At 38.3% G+C, this 22,487-nt stretch overlaps 1 protein-coding gene and 1 pseudogene across 5 annotated transcripts in view; both read right to left on the reverse strand.

Annotated features, from left to right (window-relative positions):
* The window catches only part of CCDC85A (coiled-coil domain containing 85A), a 205,864-nt gene that overhangs the window by 154,020 nt on the left and 29,357 nt on the right, over window positions 1–22,487 (reverse strand). The gene's annotated exons all lie outside the window — the stretch shown is intronic.
* LOC130032433 (40S ribosomal protein S26-like) lies at window positions 331–675 on the reverse strand (annotated as a pseudogene).

Here is a 22,487-nt window from a genome sequence, read left to right on the forward strand (position 1 = left end):
ACATGTGGAAAATCTAGGGACCCAGAATAGCCAACATAATCTTTGGGGGAGGTGGAGAACAAAGTTGAAAGAATCGTATTTCTTAATTTTAAAACTTACTACACAAATGTAGTAAGGAAGATAGTATGGTATGGGCATAATGGTAGATAGATAGATAGATAGATAGATAGATAGATAGATAGATAGATACAGATATATAAATAAATATAAGAGAAGAACAGAATCAGAACTCTTACATTTATGGCTGATCATTTTATTATTTTTTTTATAATTTACACTTTATTTTTCTTGAAAGGAGTTTGTCTTTAATCCTTAAGGTCTGTAGCTGCCTTACATGGGTTTTGGTGGAGATCTTGGAGCAGCATCCGCAGGTCTGAACCTTGGTGGAGATGTTCAGTCTTTCCAGGCTTCAAGAGAATGGTTCCTTACCACCTTGCTGTGAATGGTACAACTCACACAGTAGTGTAACTTCACATACACCTTGGGAAGCACATGGCATTGAGAACGCTGGCTTCGGAAATGTCCCTCACTGCTGTGGCCTCCACAATGTTTCTAATGACAAACTTCTTGATAGCTATCCTTGGGCACACACCGAGCACAGTTGTTGCAGCGGATGGGCTGCACATAGCCACGACCCTTTTTGGCTCGCCCATTATTTCTTCTTTTTTTGGTCATTTCGGAAGTGAAGGTACGAAAGAACTACAGCTGATCATTTTTGACAAGGATCCCAAACCCATTCGTGGAAAATAGTCTTCTCAACAAATGTAACAACTGGATGTCCATATGCAAAATAATTAATTTAATAACTGGTTTAACTCATACCATACACAAATATAAATACAAAATGGGTTATAGGGGCTGAGAAGACAACTCAATGGCTGGGGAAATGTCAGAAACCTGGGCTCAATTACTGGCACCACCTGGTCCCTGGAGCACTTGTGTGTGACAAAAAAAGATCTAACTGAAATTTAAGAGCTAAAACTATGCCATTCTTTAAAAATATCTACATGTAAACCTTCAGGAGCTTGAATTAAGCAGTGATTGCTGAGATATAATGTTAAAACACAAGTAACAAAAAGAAATATACTGTATCCCAAAACCAGAACTTTATCAAAATTTACTTTTGTGAAACCACAGAGATAGCACAAGTATTACCCCCATTCAATCCCCAGGATCACATAGGGAGCTAAATTTGTTCCCTGAAACCTCATATGGTCTCCCAAGCCCTGCCAGGAGTGATTGCTGAACCCAGAGCCAGGAGTAAGCTCTGAGCACCATCAAGTGTGGCCCAAGAAAAAATCAATTTAATAACAGGTAAAAGATTAAAATACCGCTCTCAAAACAAAAACAAATTATCAATAAGTATATGAAAAGATGTTCAACATCATTGGTGATGAAAAAAAATGAATAGCAAAGCCATGATAACATAACACTTCTTACCCACTCAGAAGATCATAATAATTTTTCTGTAACTGCAGACAATGAAAATTATTGGCAAAGATATCTCAAGTAATTGAGCAAATGCCTGGCATGTGTAAGGTCCTGAGATCAACCCCAGTACCACATGGCCCCTAATGACTATCAGGTCAAGAAAGCCCTGATGGCCTCAGAGCACAGCTGGGCCAAACATTTCTGGGAGTGACTTTAGGCCCCACAGGCAACTGTGTGTGGTTTTTTATAGAGCAGTACATGTATATAATGATATTCTATTCACCAATACAAAGGAATGAGACACTGGAATATGTTAAACGATGGACGGCCCTACAAACATGCTAACTCAGACATCCCCAAACTTATTTAGCCTATGTCCTTTTTCCGAGAAAAAACATGACTCAGCATCCCCTTGGAAACTCTACCTTCTCTAAGTGTTCCCACCCCCTACTACCTTGAGACTTCTATTGCTTTCCTGGACAATTCCAGTGAGCTCCAGGAAATGGCATCACTCACTCTGAAAAACACTATCATGAATAACAGAAACTGAATGTCATTCAATCTGTCCCTTTTATATGTAACAATCATAAAAGGTGACTTATATTCAGCAACTTTGAATACACTAAAATTATTAAACGCTATACTTTAAGTGGTAAACTTAATTATATGAGAAGAAAAGAAGAGGAAGGGAAGTAATGAAGAAAAGAGAAGGGAAAGAGTAGAGAACCTAAAAGCATCACTAGATAGTCAAAGCCTAGAGAATCCTTGAAGGCCATGGAAACACCCATCTTCTCACATCTTAAATCTGACACCATCACTTTAGATATGCATATGGCTAGTCTCTGAAGCACATCAGTGATGATCAAACAGTTCTAATGAGCACTTCCAGCTAATTAGATATAGAAATTAATTTCCCTTTATACCTTAGGCTACTAAGAATATCAATTTGTAATTACATTATTAGTATGATCATAAATTTTTCTTTGATATAAGCAGTTGTCCTTTAAAGTGTTAATTACTGTATCAAAGATGCTTCCATCTTTTATGAGGATTCCATGGGCAGTAATCACAAACGAAGACCCATTGGTCAAATTTGACTTGCTGCCTGTTTGTAAATTAAAGTTTTATTTGAACAGAACCCATGACCACTCACTTACAGATTGTCTAAGAGATATTTTGTGAAGATTTGAATAGTTGTGACAAAGAGCTTCAGTATATTTACTACCAATCCTTTTTGGAAAAGGTTTGTTGGTCATTCTAGAATAATATACTAATTTGACTTCTAACAAATAATTTTTATTTCCAAATTAACACCACTTTCCTCTTCAAAGTGTCCACCTCAACTAATGGTCTGTATTTATTTTATCAATGCCACCATTGTTGAAAAGCTCTTCTGAATCTCCCCTTGAAAGATGCATGCATGGTCTTTAAGATCTGAAAGGTAGGGCCAGAGTCACAGTACAGCAGGTAGGGGTTTGTTTGCCTTGCAGGGGGTCAACCTGGGTTCTATCCTGAGCATTCCATATGCTCCCTGAGCACCACCAAGATTAATTCCTGAGTGCAGAGTCAGGAGTTAACCCCTGAGCATCGCCAGATAAGGCCCAATTGCCACACCTATTAAAAAAATCTGAAAGGCATGCTTTGGAACCAAGATGGGAAATGAAAATAGTTTTACCTAGTAGAGATTTAAAATCAGGTATGACCCTGAAACAATTCAACTGGCATTTCCATAAAGTAAACTGGCATTTCCAAAAAATATGAAAATTGTCTGCTAAAGCAACTTCGTGAGTTCCTAAAATCATTTCTGAGTAAGAGATGTCTTTGTAATAATTCTTGAACCCCTACTGTCATTATTCTGAAAAAAGAACGGTCATTTAGATGTATAAATCCTGGTATATTGGTTAAATTTGTCTCTGGACTTCCCAGTCACATCTCCAATTGAGAACTACACTTTTGTAATCAATGGGTAGAAAAATCTGTCTGATATGTCCCTGCATATTATGTGCCAGGAAAACAGATTTACAAAGACATTAACTCTCCATGGTTCAATTATCCTGATGGCTCCCTAATAGCTGGAGGGCCTGCACAACTCCTTCCCTGTCTTGTTCCAGAAATTCGTTCTTCTATAAAAAAATAGGAGTGTTCCAGCCCAATGGTTCTAACAGGGAATACTCCTTTCTGCATGAATGCACAGTAAAGAAAGGGCTTCCTATATTTCAGATTCTTCGAGTCTTTTACCTAAGATGGAGCATAACAGGGGTTATTCCATTAGTATCAAAAGTTGGGCATCAATTTTTAAATTATAAACATAGGCAAAAAGCTCTTTTGAAAATCCACACTGCATACAAAAATCCATGCAAAATGTACCACTTAGATTTTCTATTTTTGCTTTCTTCTTTAAAGTGTAGTGAAAATTTGATAATATTTAAATATTTAAAAGTAGAGTGAGAAATCTGTGACCTAGCAAAAGCATTTTAAATTTGCACTATTACATTCCCAAACATTGCACATTTTCTTCCCATCTTTAATCCCACCAAACATGTTCCCTTAGTTGTAAAGGCCACACCCAGCGGTGGGGTCCAAATAGTCATAGTCTCAGGATGGAATGTAAAACGACCTAGGACTCTACCAATTGCTTTGGAACCAAGATGGGAAATGAAAATAGTTTTACCTAGCAGAGATTTAAAATCAGGTATGACCCTGAAACAATTCAACTGGCATTTCCATACATCCCAGGCCCTTGACAGCAGTTTTTATTATTAAATAACTTACCTTGACTGAATCTTCCATATCATTTGATTTACTTTCATAGGAAAAAACTCATTTTATAGTTATAGTTTATTCATCTACACAGCATATCCCCAAACTGGAAGATTACAAAAACAAGTGCTACCACCTTACATAGGTTTGAAAAGACACAGTTAAATCTTTTCAGGGAAAAGCTGAACCAGTAGAGATATGTGCATGTACCAGAGGGAATCTAGCTGCCAGTGCCATGAGCAGTCAACATCTTTACAGCAAAAAACAGAAAACATGAGTTCTTCTGTTTAATAGGTTAACTGGAAGTTGGTTAGATGCCTATCATGCAAATATGGAACACAACTTCATGAAGGAACATAAATGCCTCCCAGCTGTCAGTCTAAACCAGTAGAAACCTTGCACACCGGCTGACTGTCCTGAGTGGCCATCAATGAGCACAAACCCGTCTTACATACTTCGGTGAAATGCCCTGTGGCTCATCTCTTATTCATAAGCAATGTTTGTTATTGGTGTACAAGGAAATGCAGTCAGAATAGCATAGAGGCACAAAAAAAGAACACCATGAGAATTAGAACAATAAATGATGATCTTTTCATCAAGCGGGAATTTGTTTTTAAAAGAGGGAAATACACCCAATCAAGTGGGTCAAATATACTAAGAGAAGTTGAAGTATGGAAAAAACTTGCAAAAATGAAGAAACTTTAAAAGTCAATCAAGAGTCCTTGTTTTTGTTTTGGGGTTTTGGTTTGGGGAGGGGGCTTTTTTTTTTAACCACTTGCATATTTCTTTCCTTCCAGATTCACAGAAAGATTTATCACATATTATTTTTGGTAGCTAGGAAACAAAAGAGAGAAAAGCTTATCAATGGAAATCAACTCTCACTGCTATTTTTGTTAGGTAAAGCCAGGCTTAGCTTTTAGAAAACCCATTTGTGGTTTGTCCTACCATTAAGCACACTGACATTCTGAAGAGTAAGCTTCCGAAATGCCGCTTAGCTACTGAGAAGAAATGTGAAATACAAACTGCCTTCTCAGAAATATCTGACCTGCTAAACTGTCTACAATAAAGAAATCATTAAGTGACAGACTTTCTGGAAAACAAAGCACCATTCCTCATATGGGCTTTTGGCTTGTTTGTGGGTTTTTTTTTTCTTGGTTTGGGGGTTATTTTGTTGTTCTGCTGTTGTTGTTCTAGTTTGTTCTCCAAAATCTACATGTCTTTCTACAGAATCATTATTCAAAAGAAAAAAAAACATTTTCAAAAGCTACATTCTAGCTTGCTGACAGTCTATAAATATTCCCATTTCATTCTTTGATAGGGCTGGAGCGATAGCACAGCAGTAGGGTGTTCGCCTTACAAGCGGCCAACATGGCCGACCCAAGTTCGATTCCTCCGCCCCTCTCGGAGAGCCCGGCAAGCTACCGAGAGTATTCGATATGCCAAACACAGTAACAACAAAAGTCTCCAATGGAGACGTTACTGGGCCCGCTCGAGCAAATCGACGATCAACGGGAGGGCCTTTACTTTACTTTTTTACATTCTTTGATTATGTCAATAGTTTAGTATTTTGTCTTTATATTGCAGAAGTTGGGAGGGAAGGAGGGAGAGATGGAGAGAGGGAGGGAGGGAGGGAGGGAGGGAAGGAAGGAAGGAAGGAAGGAAGGAAGGAAGGAAGGAAGGAAGGAAGGAAGGAGAAAAGGAGGGAGAGGAAGAAAGGAAGGAAAGGAGAAAGGGAGGGAGAGAGGCAGGGAGGCTGGAAAAACAGAGTGGGTTGCTTATATGTGGCCAACCCCAGTTCAATTCCTAGCACCCCATATGATCCCCTGAATCAAGCCAGGAATGACCCCTATGTGCAGAGTCGGGAGTAAGCCCTGAATACCACTGGGTTGGCCCCAAAAACAAAATGAAAAAAATTTAAGAAAAAATCTCCCTAAAGTACTTATTTAGCCTCATGAAGGATCTCTGACTTATCAGTGTTTTAAAGAAAGAATGTAGATCAATAGCACTGTCCCGTTGCTCACAATTTGCTCGAGCGGGCCCAGTAATGTCTCCATTGTGAAACTTGTTACTGTGTTTGCCATATCGAATAGGTCACAGGGAGCTTGCCAGGCTTTAACGTATGGGCAAGATACTCTTGGTAGCTTGCTGAGCTCTCTGAGAGGGGCGGAGAAATCGAACATGGGTAAGCCACGCTGGCCACATGCAAGGCAAACACCCTACCTCTGTGCTATCGCTCCAGCCCAGATCAATAGCATTTAAGATTAAAAAACAAAACGAAATCAAAAGGATTATAGGAGGCAACATTTTTATCTATACTAACAAATAATATTCCTATGTGAAAAAGGATTTTTTAAAAACAGTAACATTTCACAATTCCCTGAATAGGTCTGACTTCAGAATACAATTCTTTTATACAAACTCTATCTCTGTACCATAATGACCTTCCTCTTTTCCATTTACAACATCCCTTTATTTTTTTTCTTTGAAATTTTTTTTATTAGTGAAACACCATGAGGTACAGTTATAGACTTACAAATTTTTGTGCTTGGGTTTCAGTTATACAATGACCAATATACCCATCCCTCCACCAGTGCCCATTTTCCACCACCATGGGTCCCAGTATTCCTCCCACTCCCCATTCCCCCCATCCTACCCTGCCTCTGTGGCAGGGCATTCCCTTTTGTTCTCTCTTTCTCCTTTTGGGTTCTGTGGTTTGCAAGAGAGGCATTGAGTGGCAATCATGTTTGGTCTATAGTCTATTTTCAGCATGCTTCTCCCATCCTGGGAGGATCCTCCCAACACCCTTCATTTGGTGCTCCCTTCTCTATCTGAGCTTCCTTTTCCCTTAGCACATGTGGCTGGCCTCCAAGTCATGGCTTTATTTTAAAGGTAACTTCTGTGAGGTGCTACCTTTTCTTAACACAGTCAATTACTCCCTATTCTTTGCTATGATAAATCACTTATATGAATAGCACTTATTGAAAAGTATTGTGATTATTTCTGACACTGACACCCCTAATATTTCAGTCCTATATTAAAAAAAAAGAAAAAGTCTTATTACTATTAAGTTTTACTCACTTCCAAGTCTAACATTTAATCTAATATAAAATGGACACTGGAAAAATTCTTCTAAAAGAGATGAAATAGAAAAGGAAAATGTTCACTAATCGAGGGCAAAAATTAAGATGCTGTTCAAGTATAATGCAATTATAATTTTCCTTTAAAAACTGTTTCTCATACAAAGATTTCTACAAGCAAGAGGAAGGATATATTGCCAGATGTGAAGCTAAAGCCTGAGCAATGAATCTTGTAAACAAAAAATGTGATTTAAATTCCCAGCAGAGGGAAAGAATGAACACTAGCTCACGCATGCACCGCGTGCACTCACACACACACACACACACACACACACACACACACACACACTAGTTCTGCTAAAGGTCAGAGAGCATACCTGAGCATATCTAATCAAACTCAAATGGCCTGGGTTCGAGCCCCAGCACCACATACCTTCCCAAGGACAGGAGTCACTGGAGAGTCTCTTGCTCACCTCCCCCGCCCCACATACAGAAAAAGATATTGATTAGCTGCAGAGACAAGATGGGATTTGCAGATAACTTTACAAGCAATGTATTACTGTACCATGATGACATCGGGAATGGTGAAAAAATAAGAATAGGTATTTTTTAATTGGTGCATTTTGTTGGGGCTGGAGCATGTGGACAGAGCATTTGCCTTGCATGTGGCCTACCTGGGTTCGATTTCTCCGTCCCTGTCAGAGAGCCTGGCAAGCTCCCCGTGATGTATTCGCTATGCCAAAAACAGTAACAACAAGTCTCACAATGGAGATGTTACTGGTGCCCACTCGAGCAAATCGATGAACGATGGGAGGACAGTGCTACAGTGCATTTTTGTTGTACATAAATGATACCTTGAGTTCATTTTAAATATTAGATCACAAAGTATTTTAACATCATCTTTTTAATTCCAAAGATATCCTTCTACATTGCATTATTTCTTCATTTTTCTGGCAGAACTTCTCTCAACAATTATTCTCTATAGATCCATGAAGGAGAAGACAATGTTACTTGTCTTTCTATTTTTCATCTTCACCTTTCATAACATCTAACACAAGACAAAGCAATGTTGTATTTACTGTAGTCGTTTTCAGCCTTTTCACAATTGTTGACTAGCATTGATCCAAGGACCAGCCAGCAACTTGAAAAACACTGCATAGGCTATAGCTTGACTATAAATAACACATAAGAAAAATGCACGTATGCACATGTGTGAGCACATGCACATACACATTCAACTATATATGCACATACACATATATAAAGTCACTGTGAAAAATGCAGCGTTGATAGCAACAAAGGCAGCACCACATCGCTATCAGTCTCCACTGATGCTCATGACAGTACTAGTTAATATGATCAGAAACAATGGAAGGGTTGGGAGAATTCAGTTTCACAGTATAGGACACAACCTCTCACAGACTATGTAAACAGTAACCTACATTTCCTTGAAGGTAAAGGGATTTTCTCAGGTTAGTAATTTATTTATTTGTACCTCCCTTCTAAAGCCTCCTCAGTAGTGAATCTGAGAGACCACTGGGAAAGTTCAGTGACAAAAGTACCTGCTTTGAGAGCCAACATCCCATGTTTTGCGTTCAACCCCCAGCACCAGCCTGGATATACATGTGCAATCCCACTGGCCTGGGATCCCCAAGGTCACAAGAAGGTGTAAGACCTCCAGCAAAGCCTAGCCAAGTGAAGATCTCTGTCATCACTACAATGACAGTGAAATAGAAAAGAGGATAAGTAAGCTTCCCTTGAAGGGTAACATATAAATGTTAATGATTCACGATGTGAGTATGTTCTCCAAAAATATCAATATTAAAACTTTAAAAATCAATTAGAAACACGTAAGAACAAAGCAATTTGCCAGTTCTTCCAGCCAGTCTGTCTATCAAGTCATAGGAAAGAAGGTGGGATACACTGCTAGATGATAGAAATTCTGGGGACACCCAGCACCATGTAATCTCAACGGCCAAGACCCAGAGATTAGAAACTGAAGCTCCTGGAAGAGAGAGCCACAGAATTTCCTGACCCCAAACCATGCTGTCTTCACCGGGACACCTCGGAGGGAGCGGGTTGAGTCTCCCTCCCCATCCTAAACAGAACCCCAACAGCCGAAAACCTCCAGAACCCAGCAACAGCCATGCTCAAGGCCACTCTCCACATGCTCGGACAACCTCAGCCTAGAGGGGACGAGCCTCACCCAAGATGGGATGAACCTGACTGGCAGGAAAACCCAAGTACGCAGGAACCCATGACTGAGACCTCCAAGCCTGCTTGGATCAGGACTGGGCCTCCTCCCCACAAGTCCCCAGTTTTCCAGTAGCTTGGCATTCACACCCACAAACTGTCCCCGGTGCCATGTAATCTCATCAACAGCCAAGACCCAGAGACTATAAACTAAAGTTCCAGGAAGAGAGCACCCGCCACAGAATTTCCTGGAGTGCAACCTCTTACACTCTACCTCACTTACTTATCAAAAGTATCACACATTTGTTTGGTTATACTTCATTATATTCTCTTATATTCTGGCTTAAATGGCTCCAGAATGAAATACAACAGCCTTCACACACTTACCTCCTATGTGGTGGGAAGTTGTTTGGTGGTGGGATTGGTGTTTGAATATTATCTACAATGAACTATTGTGAACTGTAGCACTGTAGCACTGTCCTCCCATTGTTCATCGATTTGCTCGAGCGGGCACCAGTAATGTTGTGAGACTTGTTGTTACTGTTTTTGGCATATCGAGCACTCCACAGGGAGGTTGCCAGGCCCTGCGGTGTGGGCAAGATACTCTCGGTAGCTTGCCGGGCTCTCCAAGAGGGGCAGAGGAATCAAACCAGATCAGCTGTGTGCAAGGCAAATGCCCTATCTGTCCGCTGTGCTATTGCTCCAGCCCATTGTGAACTACTTTTATGAAAACTATATATATATAAAATTAAAAAAAGAGAAATTCTGGGAACATAGAAACTAGATGCAAAGAGCAGACTTGGAAGGAATCCTGACTAGAAAATATGAGCTCTAAGGGTTATTTTGGAGACAGCTATTATCATTTGAATACAGACCATGAAATATACAAGATGTAAATGTATTAAAATGAAAAGCTGATAGACTATTAAGAAAAAAAACACATTGCAAGATAGCATAAAGACTACAGCGGAGCTTAAAAACAATTACCAATAAATAAATACGGAGAAATGGACAAAATGTTAACAAAAGTAATCTCTTAGAAAGAAAATGGCATTTTCATTTTTCTACCTTTTCCAATTTTTCACCTTTAGACCTGTTGTAACTGTTGCTTTTTTTTGTAATAAGTTGTTTTTTTTTTTGCAATAAGTTGTTTTTATTTTAAAATACATGAAATTATTTATCTTCTTTAACAAAAGTATAGTTATGCCTTAAAATATTCTAGATTACTATGTTAAGACTAGGTTCCCATTTTATATTTGCTTAAATACTTCTTTCTCATAAATAAAAGATAGTTCTATTTGACAGAGACACTGTAGCCAGTCATAATGTACAATACACTTGCTAAATTACTTAAAAGCATTTTGGACTGAGGAATACTTTACATTTCTAAAATTTCTTCCTATTTTTTGTTGCTTTTGTTTTGGTTTCTGAGGAAAATTTCTCACACAAGATGTTGTATCAGACAAGATGCCATATGTCCCCAAATCTCAGCAGGAATAACTCAAGAGTCTGTAAAACAAATTTAATGAGGCTTTTCCATAAATTGACTTGCCCATGATCTTTAAAACATGTACATATTTTAAGAAACCAATAATCAGGCAAAACTAATTAAGAAAGACACAATTATTAGTAACAAAAACATTGACAAATCATATTCAGAAATATATATACAGAAGTCATCATCATTTTCTATACATTGTATGCTGTAATCACTGAATAATAAAGATGTACCACAGTAAGACTTTAGAAACAACACATTATCTGGGGCAATCTGCTTTCATTTCAGTTTAAAACATTTTTTCCTACCATTCTAAGTGTTTATATTAAAAATACTCTTCTTACATGGCATCAACAGATGAGGATTAAAAAGTGAAATAAATCAGTATTTCCCTTATCTTTATAATACTAAGCACTCACACATTTTAAGGCATTAAAAAACAAACAAACAAAAAAACTATGCCATGACTTTCAGTTTTAAAAGACAGGGCCAGAGAGATAGTACAGCAGGTAGAACATTTGCCTCACACACAGATGACCTGGGTTCGGTCTCCAACATTCTGAGTACTGGCAGTAATGATCCCTGAGTGTAGTCAGGAGTAAGTCTTGAGCACATCCAGGTGTGGCTAAACATAATTTAAAATATAAAATGTAAAATGGCTAAGTGAAGAAATTCTGTTTTGTGAAAACCAATCAAGAAATCAGTATACACATAAATTCCACGAAACAAGAACATAGAGACAACTCCAAAATTCAAGCTCTGAAGCACACACACCCACACCATGGAAGGTAATGTTACTATCCACATCTCCTCATTTTGAGAAATAGGTTTTCCTAAAAGACTCAATCAGCCTGACCTCATCTGGCTTTGAAGGATTTTCACTTGTTAAAGATGAAAATCAAAGGGAACACAGACACCAGAGCACATAACATAACCTATTTGATGAGATAGGCATTGAAACAAAAAAAAAATTGAAATCTAAGATTGCCTCATGAACAAAAAATAAGCACAGAAAGCAAAATGTTAATAAATCATTAGATAAATAATCCCTATATCTACAGAAAATTTTTAAGTAAATGTGTTCATAAAAGTATAAATAAAAAACTTCAAAGAATAAGATGGCAGTATTTACATAAGCAATTAAAGAAAAAATAAAATATTACTGATATAAAACTCAAAAGGAGAAATAGCTGAATACACTACTCCTAAAACAGTGAGAGAAGATTGGAGTTAATTCATTTTAAAAGAGGGTTGAGATAATAAAAGACAGAAAATACTATCATTGTTGTTTCAGAAGAAGGATAAGAATTAAAGCAAAAAAATCCTCTAAGTAAGTAACAGACTCTGAGCAAGGAAGAACAAATTAACACATGAATGAAAAATCAGGTTACACCTATTTAGCAAATATTTTAAGTCATACAAATAGTAATTGCTAGTGAGCAAATGGATCTTTAAGGAGTTTTATCAACTACTGATGAAAATGTGACTAGAAAGATACACTCCACAAAAGACTGTTAGCTAGAAAAGCTAAATATAGACAAACTCCATGATTCACCAATGCCACTGTAAAGTGAACCCCAGTGGACACGATTCAGTATACACATATAAAAACCACTCATGCAGGTTTTTCTCAGAACCAAAAAGTTCTGGGGGTTCAGAGTAAAGCAGGCAGGCAGGTAGACAGCGAAGGCCCCCTCACCCACCCACAAGCCCCATGGCAATAAATTTCTGGGAAATAATAAAACCAACTAGTTCACAAACACACATTTGTGAGCACAGGAACTAAGGCCCAATAAGACCTTTCCCTGGCACCAGAACTGACCCAGAGAAAGCTGGAACCCTCTGAGAAGCTCCAGCGGGAACAAAGGTCAGGAAACGAAAATCAAAACAGAACAAGTGCTTCCAACTCTTCCCCTTGGCAACCAACCTAGGAACCGACTCAGAAAGTCCCACCTTATAAAACTCAACTTGAATGAAGGAAGAGAGTGCATATGCTGTCCAAGCCCACGTGCTATCAAGCACATGTGGACATATGATGTGGCCCACTTCTCCCCTCTTGAGATGTGCTGGCTCCCTCTTCACCCTGGAGAAGCCCATGTCCATTCTCTCTCGGTCTCTCTCTCTATCTCTGTCTGTCTCTGTCTCTCTCTGTCTCCTTCTCCTCCTCCTTTTCCTCCTTCTCCTCTACCCTCTCTCCCCACCCCAGCCCCACCCCCATTAAAATCTGTCTTACTTCACTGTTCGTCTGAAATTCTTTTCTGTGAGCAAAAAGCAAAAACCCAAAAGGCCTAGGTAAGGCCTAGGACTAACTTTGCTTTCCTGTAAGGAGCCAGGCCCATGGATTACTCTTACCGCTCCTACATTTCCCCAGCTATTCCCTAGGTGGCAGAGGTGGATTGGGCGAAAGTGTTAGATTCTCTTCTTGAAGCTTCCGCCTCTCTCCTCCCCACTACACAGAAGTCACCCGGGGACCCCACAAGTATCAAAAGTAAACTGACCAGAGGACCCAAAACATCCCTTTTGGATACAGTGATTTTCAAACTTTAGTTTAATCCCTTCAATGTTGTTGCCACCCTGATCGAAGTCAAACTTGGTTGTGGGGCTCACCAGAGTTACACACTTCAGATGGGTGATGCAAGCACACATGTGTTACCATGCACTGAACTGATCATAAATAGCAGTGCCCTGGAGACTGTGCTCAGCATGTGAACTGAAATAACGAAATCGTCTGAGCAAAGCAAGTGCTCTACTCTTGAGCTATCCCTGGGCCTCATGTTCATTATTTTGAAAGAAACTTATTTAGGAAATAGCCGGAACCCAGGTCAGTTCATTGCTACTTTATAATAACTAAGAACTGGAAACCTAAGTTCTCTTGGAGATGACTGACCATAAGAAGATGGAATACTATGGAATAGTATTCTGCATATCTTTAAGTGATTGTGGCCAAGGAATGGTCTCTTATCTCACTATCCCTGATTATCCCTGATGCCCTATAAGGTTCCCCAAGCATGACCAGGGGTCATTTCTAAGTATAGAGGTAGAAATAGTCCTTGAGCATCATCATATGTGACCCAAATATCACACACACACACAATAAATAAAACATTGATGAAAACTGCCACTGCAATGGTGCAGGTAAACCTAGAGGATATTATACTTAGTAAAATAAGTGAGACAAAAATCAACGGATGATTTCATTCATATATGACACATAATACAATTGAAATAAAACCAAAGTAAACATTTAGACTGTGAAATTGAAGTAGTAGTGCAGAGAGATAGGCTGGTAAATCAGTTAGGAGGGATAAAGGGTAAGGTGAAGGATAGAACTGGACTTCTAGCAATGAACTTAATGTAGCACTAGATTTACACTGATTTGAAACAAAACATATCTGAAAGTTATTATATATAATAATTGTATAATATGGCATCCAGCTGTATTCAAAGACCAACAGAAAAGACCAACATGTCTTGAATGTATGAGGCGCTGGGATCAAAACAAAAACACTGCAATAAATAAAATGCAAAAGCTTTAAGAAAATGTTTTCCTATCCTCCACCAGCAATATCAGTAAACTCATTTGTAGAGGAATGGATATATATTTCATGGAATGTTAATGCAGTGGATTCCTATATGGCTGGGATCAGCAAACTTTTCCTGGACTAGTTAGTAAACACTTTCAGCTTTAAGTGTCTGTAATCTCTGTTGTAACTAGTCAACCCTATAAGAGAAAGACAAAAGTAGTCATAGATGCTGCATTAAAGAGTGAACATGGTTATACTGCACCCTAACCTTATGGACAATGAAATTCAAGTGTCACAATCTGCATATCACAAAATATTTCTCTTTGATCATCAAGCCATTAAAAAAAAGCCATTTTCAGAGTACAAGTTAATAAAAACAGACAGCAAGCTAAACATGGCCAATAGGCCAAAGTTTACTCACCTTGCAATAAAGTAGTCAAGTATACAAAGTACAACCATATATACAAAAGTGATGAATCTTCAATTTTAAGAATTTAACATATTCAAAAAGAATGCGAAAAATTATATGATCGTATCAATTTAGAAAAAAGTACTAATAATATATAACACCCACTCTTGATAGAAACTTTAGTAGAAATAAAGGAAAGACAGTAAGGCATGCTCATTGTTAAAGGATAACTACAAATGGCCTGCAGTTATCATACTGAATCCTTTGTCCTTAAAATTCAGAAGTGAACAACAATTTCCTTCCTGATTTACTCAACATCACATTGAGAATAATAGCACAGCGGTAGGGCGTTCGCTGTGGCCGACCCAATTTCGATTCCTCCGCCCCTCTCGGAGAGCCTGGCAAGCTACCGAGAGTATTCGATATGCCAGACACAGTAACAACAAAGTCTCCAATGGAGACGTTACTGGGCCCGCTCGAGCAAATAGTGCAATAAGGAAAGAAAATGAAGAGTACATAAATTGGAATAGAAAGAAAAAAACTATCTTTGTTCATAAGTGATAAAATTGTCATGTAGAAAATGTCAAAGGAGCTCAAACAAACACATGCTGAAACCAACAACTCAGTGTAGCAAATTCATAGAAATTATGCTAATACGATAACTCCCTTTCTTTACTATATACTATAGTGGACAACCGGAATTTGAAATTTTAAGAAACACCATTTACAATAGACATACACTGTGTTATAGATTAGAAAAGGTCTGTATTGCTTACATAATTCTTTCAAACTGACATACAGATTCAATGGGACAGTAGTATCTCAGCAAAACTATTTTTCAATTATCCACAAGCTAATTTGAAAATTGATGTGAAAAAATAAAGACCCAGAATAGTCACCACAATACTGAAGAACAAATTTTGAGGACTCTCCATGATCAAATTTCTACAACTACATGACTGGGAAGGGAAATTGAGGGGAAGGTCAATCCAGTGGAGGGAAAGGCAAATCCAGTGGAATTAGTTAAAGGGAAGTGAGCAATAGTGGAGGAATCACTGTCACTGTCCTCCCGTTGTTCATCGACTACAAGATAAAATACAATTCTTTTAAAAAGCATATACAGCAATAGAGTAAACAGGCAATGAAATTGGTTACTAAATTAGAAACAATAGTGCCTTCAATAGTACTGTGTAAATGCTAAAAAAGAGATACCAATCTCATACCTTTCACAAAAATTGACCCAAAATTGAGTCACAATGATTTAGATGTAAATTGTAAAAAATACAAAACTAGAAGGTAACACCGGAGGAAATCTAGTTAACCTTGTATTTGATAATGAATTTTTATACACAGTACAAGAGCTTGATCCATGAAAGAAATAATTGATACGTCAGACTACATTAAATCAGGAATTTTTCTGTGGAAAACACAGTGAACAGAATGAAGAGACAAGCCACAGACTGCAAGAAAATATTTTCAAAACACATATTTGATAAAAAGGTTTGTATCCAAAGCATAAAAAAGAATGTTTAGAAATTCAACCGTAAAACAAGACCAGTTTCAAAATGGTCAAAAGATCTGAACAGACATCTCACCAAGGAAAATACAGAACTGGCAAATACACACAAGAAAAGATGATCAATAGCATTTCAAAGAAAACATACACTACTAGTTCACATACACTAAACCATACCGGTCAGTTAATGGTAACAAAAGAATACTGCTGTTAAATCTATTAAGGAAATATTGACATCAATGTCAAGACAGAGCTAGCATCAGGGGAAGGAGGGCTGTAATTGGGAAGGAATTAGAGGTTACAGGGAGAAAACTATAATCTGTATGACTAAGGAAATGGTTACTTGAAAAATTGCTTTATAAACAATTTTCAGAACTATATGACGTGGTATCATCCTTTTTCTATGTTAAGTTACAATAAGAATACTTAATACAAAAGATACAGCAGAAGATAATTTCCTGAAATTAGAGTGACCACATAAATAGGATCTAAAGAAAAGTCTGGGAAAATTTTTAAGCAGAAAAAAAGTCACTTTCATGGAAGAAAAATGTCATATAGACTTTATATTTTCTCACAAGAGCTCTCCAAAATGAAGGTAGGGGAGAGGGGTTGATTTATCTTAGTTTTTAAAATGATTTCTGCTGCCTACTTTCAAGTATATCATGCATAGGGTGATACATAGAAGATTCAGAGCCGTGAACGGCATTTATTTCTGGATGATAAATTTGCCTTTTTTTCTCTTTTATTCTACTTTTCTAGGTTGCTTACAAAAACAGTAAAGATATTATTCTTGGAGGCACTACAAGGGCATCACTTTCACTTTGATGAGGTTTTCAGTCTGAACTTAGCTTAAACTGCCTGAGTTTGAATTCAGGGCTGCCTTTGATCAGTACATAAATTCAACTGTTAGCCATAATTTACACACGCTTTTACTTTTTTTCCTATTTTCTTTGATTGTAACATTCTCAGCTCATTTAGATACGGCATTTATCTAGGAAAAAATGCTGGAAACTGGACAGCAAGATAATAGAAAATTCACCTGCTGGGTAATTAACATCCTGATAAAGGTCTTCACCTATTTATCCTCACCTTCTAAGCAGTGTAGCAACTGATGAAAAAATCTAATACTTATTCTGAAACATATGCAGCATTTGCTATGAGCAGGTATGCATCTACTCACTTCACTTGTAATGTTCGCAGAGCATTTACAACACCCCTGTGAGGTAGAAATCGTTCTCGTCCTCTTCATATAAATGAAAACTTTAAGGCCCAAAGAGGTTATAGGATTTATTAAAGATCATACAGTAACAAGTGGAGAAGCTAAGATTCAAAATCCTAGGTGGATCCAAAACCAGCTTTTACAACACACACACACACACACACACACACACACACACACACACACACACACACACGGTAAATTAATACCATAAAATAATGCTTGTCTGTGTATTCCTATTTTAGGAAAGTTTGAGATCACCATCTATGATTACTCAAGCTCAGGCCCCAGTGCCTGTCCAGCCTTATTGATCACATTGGTGCCACCCACATCTTGGCCCTCTACCCATCTGCCATATCCTGCTGCTGACTATACAAATGCATCTCCACTCTCAACTCTGATCTGAAATATAAATCACTATTAAGGGTAGCCCTATTGCAAACAGGCTGCCCATGATCAGGTCGCATTTATGAGAAGAGACTATTTTTGGTTGTTCTATTTTCAGTTATCAGACTCTGCTCTTTTTATGCCTGAGTTGAGGCAAGGGAGAAAGAAAATCACTTCAACAGCAACTTTTTTTTATACTTGAAATAAATACTCTTTAATATCCAGTCATTAAAAGTGCATTAGTATCTTTTCAAGGGGTTCCTAGAGTGCATAATAATAAAAATTTTAAGAGGAAGCTCAATCCCTGTTTGGCCTAGATCCTAGAGTCTGGGTATTCAGACAAAAAAAAAAATCATGTATCTCCCTTCTTCCCCCAACCTTCTTGAAAATGAGAATTCCTTGAAAAAACCCTTTTGTTTGAAATCTAGGTTAACTTTAGCTTCAGTTCTTGGCAACACAAAGAAACTCCTTCCAATTATAGTCAAATTTAAATGCATCAAAAAGCAAGATTGTGGATCCTGATAACAACTATACTTCCTTGCCACCAAGCAATTCTGAGCCTACCTCTACAAAATGAGAATGAAATACAGGTAATGTGAAACCCTGGCCTAATACCCTAAAAACCCTGGCCTAATACCCTAATCCAGAACTGAATCTTGAGCTTCAAACTGAGACCTACAGGGGTTAAGATACTTGCCTTACAGCACACTGAACCCAGTTTGAGTACTCACCACATAGGGTTCCTGACGCATTGCCAAGAAGTCACTCTTGAATACAGAGCCAGAAACACCCCCTAAAACTGCCAGGTATGATCCCAAAACACAAAAACAGATTTGGGATGCATTCAGAGAACATCTGCAGGCTTCCTTCTTCTTTTATAAAACATTATGACTAAATTGTTTCCTCTAAAAACTGTTGACAAGTGCAGAGCCCAATACCCAAGCCAAGGCCTACAGAGTCAGTTGAGTATGCTTCACCTTACTCATTCCTTTGATTCTATGATGCATATCCTCTTTACACAGTTCATGACAACCATCTTACACCACATTTACTAGCTTATAAATTGTTTACATTAAAATAACAGAGTAGGAGCTGAAAAGTGTGACTAGATAATTGTCAAACAAATATAAAACAGGGTGCACTATATTTCCCCTCTAGAGAAGGAACCCAACTTTTATCACCTGTTGTTTCTATCTGCTACTTACATTTTATAAATAAGGTAAGGAATACTCTGAAAAATAAAGAAAGCTGAATCCCAGACATTTACTCTTAAAAAAAAAACTCAAAAAAAAATTGCAGCTTGTGTCTGACTCCTACCACTCCTACCACAAGCTTGTCCTACCACTATATCAGGATGCTTTTGATGAATCTTGTGACACTTTGAACAGTTCACGGAGAGAAATAAGGAAAGTGTTGCAAGTGCAGAAACACAAAAAGGAGGGATTTTCTTGTTATTACCAGGTTTGACTAGACTTAATCCTGTTTTCATAAAATATACAAGCATATGCAGGATCCATAAAATATAGATAAACATCTTTTCTTGTTCTCCTTCCAATAATATTTTCTTTTTAGAATGACAGAAACATAGAATTAGATCTTTACTCTGCACAATAGGAACATGGAGTAGAGTCAACAATGCCTTTATGAGTCTTTGCTGAGCACTATTGCCTAGTAAGAATGATTTTGGGGAAAAAAAAAATCACTGGTGGCAAACCAGCCCATCATTCCAAAAAAACATTTACTAAGAGGCTTATTCATGCCAGGCATTGCTACAGAAAAACAAAAACTGGTTCTGCCCTCAACAAAGCTCAATTGGGACTGGGAAGTAGCTGTTAAACAAACTATTATATTAGGATGAGTGCTGTGAAAGGTTATAAGAATGCAAAGGTAAGGCAGAAGGGACCAAATACTAGGCACCGGTTCTTCTCCAGGTTTATTCAAAAGCAAGTAGGCAGAACTACATAAGATGTAAATGTACTGGAGAGAGCAGGAACAATTTCAACGTAAGGTCTAAAAGCTAAGCTGGGTTCAGATCCTGTCAGACCTCCATGCCAGTTACAAAAGAAGACAAAGTTTTCTCCAGAGCCAAAGTACATGGTCCTCCAACCACCACCAGGAGTAACCCCTGAGTAGTCAGAAGTAAGCCCTGAATACTGCAGAGGAGGAGGAGGAGAAGAAGGTGAGGAAGAAGAGGGAGGGAGGGAGGGAGGGAGGGAGAGAGGGAGGGAGGAAGGAAGGAAGGAAGGAAGGAAGGAAGGAAGGAAGGAAGGAAGGAAGGAAGGAAGGAAGGGAGGAAGGGAGGGAAAGAAAAGGAAGGAAGGAAGGAAGGGAGGAAGGGAGGGAGGGAGGGAGGGAGGGAAAGAAAAGGAAGGAAGGAAGGAAGGAAGGAAGGAAGGAAGGAAGGAAGGAAGGAAGGAAGGAAGACTCCTAGCAAATTCTTAACTTTGACCTAATATTATCCATGACCTAAGGTAATCTCACTGGCTAAGTTTATCTGCCTGTATGATTTTTCTTTAAAATCTGAGAAGTCATGTGAGACTTCTTAAGAATATTTATTTTCAACTAGGCTGCATCCAACCTATTAGCATTCTATTTACTTTCTGTGAAATTTTCATACCACAATTATTGTAGGAGTAAGTTATGATATAAATTACTTGATAAAAACTGAATATTAAGACTTGCTATGAACACAGAGAGAAAATCCAAAAATGCCACCAATCTGCATATCAGTCATGGGTCCTTCCGAGGACATTGGCTCAGACTAGCAAGACACCAATATTATGACTAAAAGATTACATCTCTTATCTGCCTGCTTGAATTTGAACCCATGCCTACGTCCAGAAGAAAATTCTTAAGAAGAATGAAAAAGGGGCCAGAGCAATCTTGCATGCATGTGGCCCACCCAGGTTCAATCTCCAGCATCCTATATAGTCCCCATCCTACAAGCTCCACCAGGAGTAATTTCTGAGTGCAGAGCCAGTTGTAAACCCTGAGAACTTCTGGGTGTGGCCCAGACGGCCTCAACCCCCCCCAAGAAAAAGAATGAATAATGCCTGCTTCCTCCTCTCTGCATCATAAACAGTGATGATGATTATGATGATGATGTTAGGGGAAGTGAGAGGACTTGAGCTTTCCTAAGGTGTAGCATAAGGGAATTCGAGCTTCTCCTATACTTGAGAAAATACAGAAGACTATGAAGAACCAAGAGTTTATGAGAAGATGGGAGGAAATATCCTGTCACTGAGCACTGAAGTTGTCCAGTCTCCAAGTTCTATCCCCCTTCTGCCACCACCCTTGATCACATGTACTCGGTGAGCCTGAAGAATAAACAAAACCTTGAAAATACAATCATTTCGAAACTTATGAAATCACTATGAGAGTTTCTCTTCCTCAGTCAAGCTGGACCCAAAACACTGCCTGACCCCACTACTAGGACCCATAAATTCTATGATTCCACTGGTCCAACCAGGCTCTTCTTGACTTAAATTAATCGAGGATTCTGGGATCCAGAGCTGCAGGGAAGAGAGACCCTTTGCAGCTGAGAAACTTATATGTTGCTTCAAAATAACCCACAGCAATAAGACTACCTCCAGGAAGTTCAAGCTGGCCTTAATTAAAAAAAAAAATTTGGTATATTATTTAGGAGAATGTGTGACTAAGTGGTGAGAGAATGAGGCTGGGAAAAGAGGATTAGAGGGGAAAGGAGAAACCTAAATCAAAGTTTCACTTTATAGAGAAAATATTTAGTAAGTTGTACTTATCTAAGCTAATAAAATTTAGTGTCTATACTATTAAAAGTTAACTACAAATAAATCTTTCTGTAATAACTTAGAATTGAAGGGCCAAAGTTAGTAATTGGACAGAACATTTACCTTGCACAGGGCCAACCAAGGTTTGATCCCAGACACACCATATGGTCCCCTGAACCCTGTCAGGAGTGACCCCTGAGTGGAGAGCCAGGAATAAGCCTTGAGCACATTTGGGTATAATACCCCCCCCCCAAAAAAAAAAGGATTTCAGAATTGAGGTAGACAGGCAGTTAAGAAACCTAAAATTCAAATTCAACTTTTGTGAATGACAACCTAACAGTGTCACAATAAAAAACATTTCTCTAGTTAAGCTATGAAAAGAAGTTGTGCCCAAATACTTTCATAAAAGGAAATAGGTGTCAGGGGGTGGAGTTCAAAAGGAAAACAAAGAAACTGCACTGGTGTATTCTAGATGTTACGTCTACCTAGAAAGCTTGCTGGTTCCTTTGGAAAAATGTTAAAAACTACCAGTTTTAGGTAGAGATCAGCAAAAGCTTGGATTTCTTTAAAGTTTTTTGCCTTGTTTCCTCTTAAGATCCAAAGGGGAATACAAAGTAAAAAACAGATGGTGAAGGGAAAACTGAAGGTAAAAGTCTTCAAAGTGGCACCAATTTTAAACACCTCTCTCTGAAAAATAAAATCCTAGTCCTGTAATCAAGTTAAT

Source organism: Sorex fumeus, unplaced genomic scaffold (assembly GCF_029834395.1).
Source record: "Sorex fumeus unplaced genomic scaffold, SorFum_2.1 ptg000006l, whole genome shotgun sequence".
Lineage (NCBI taxonomy): Eukaryota > Metazoa > Chordata > Mammalia > Eulipotyphla > Soricidae > Sorex > Sorex fumeus.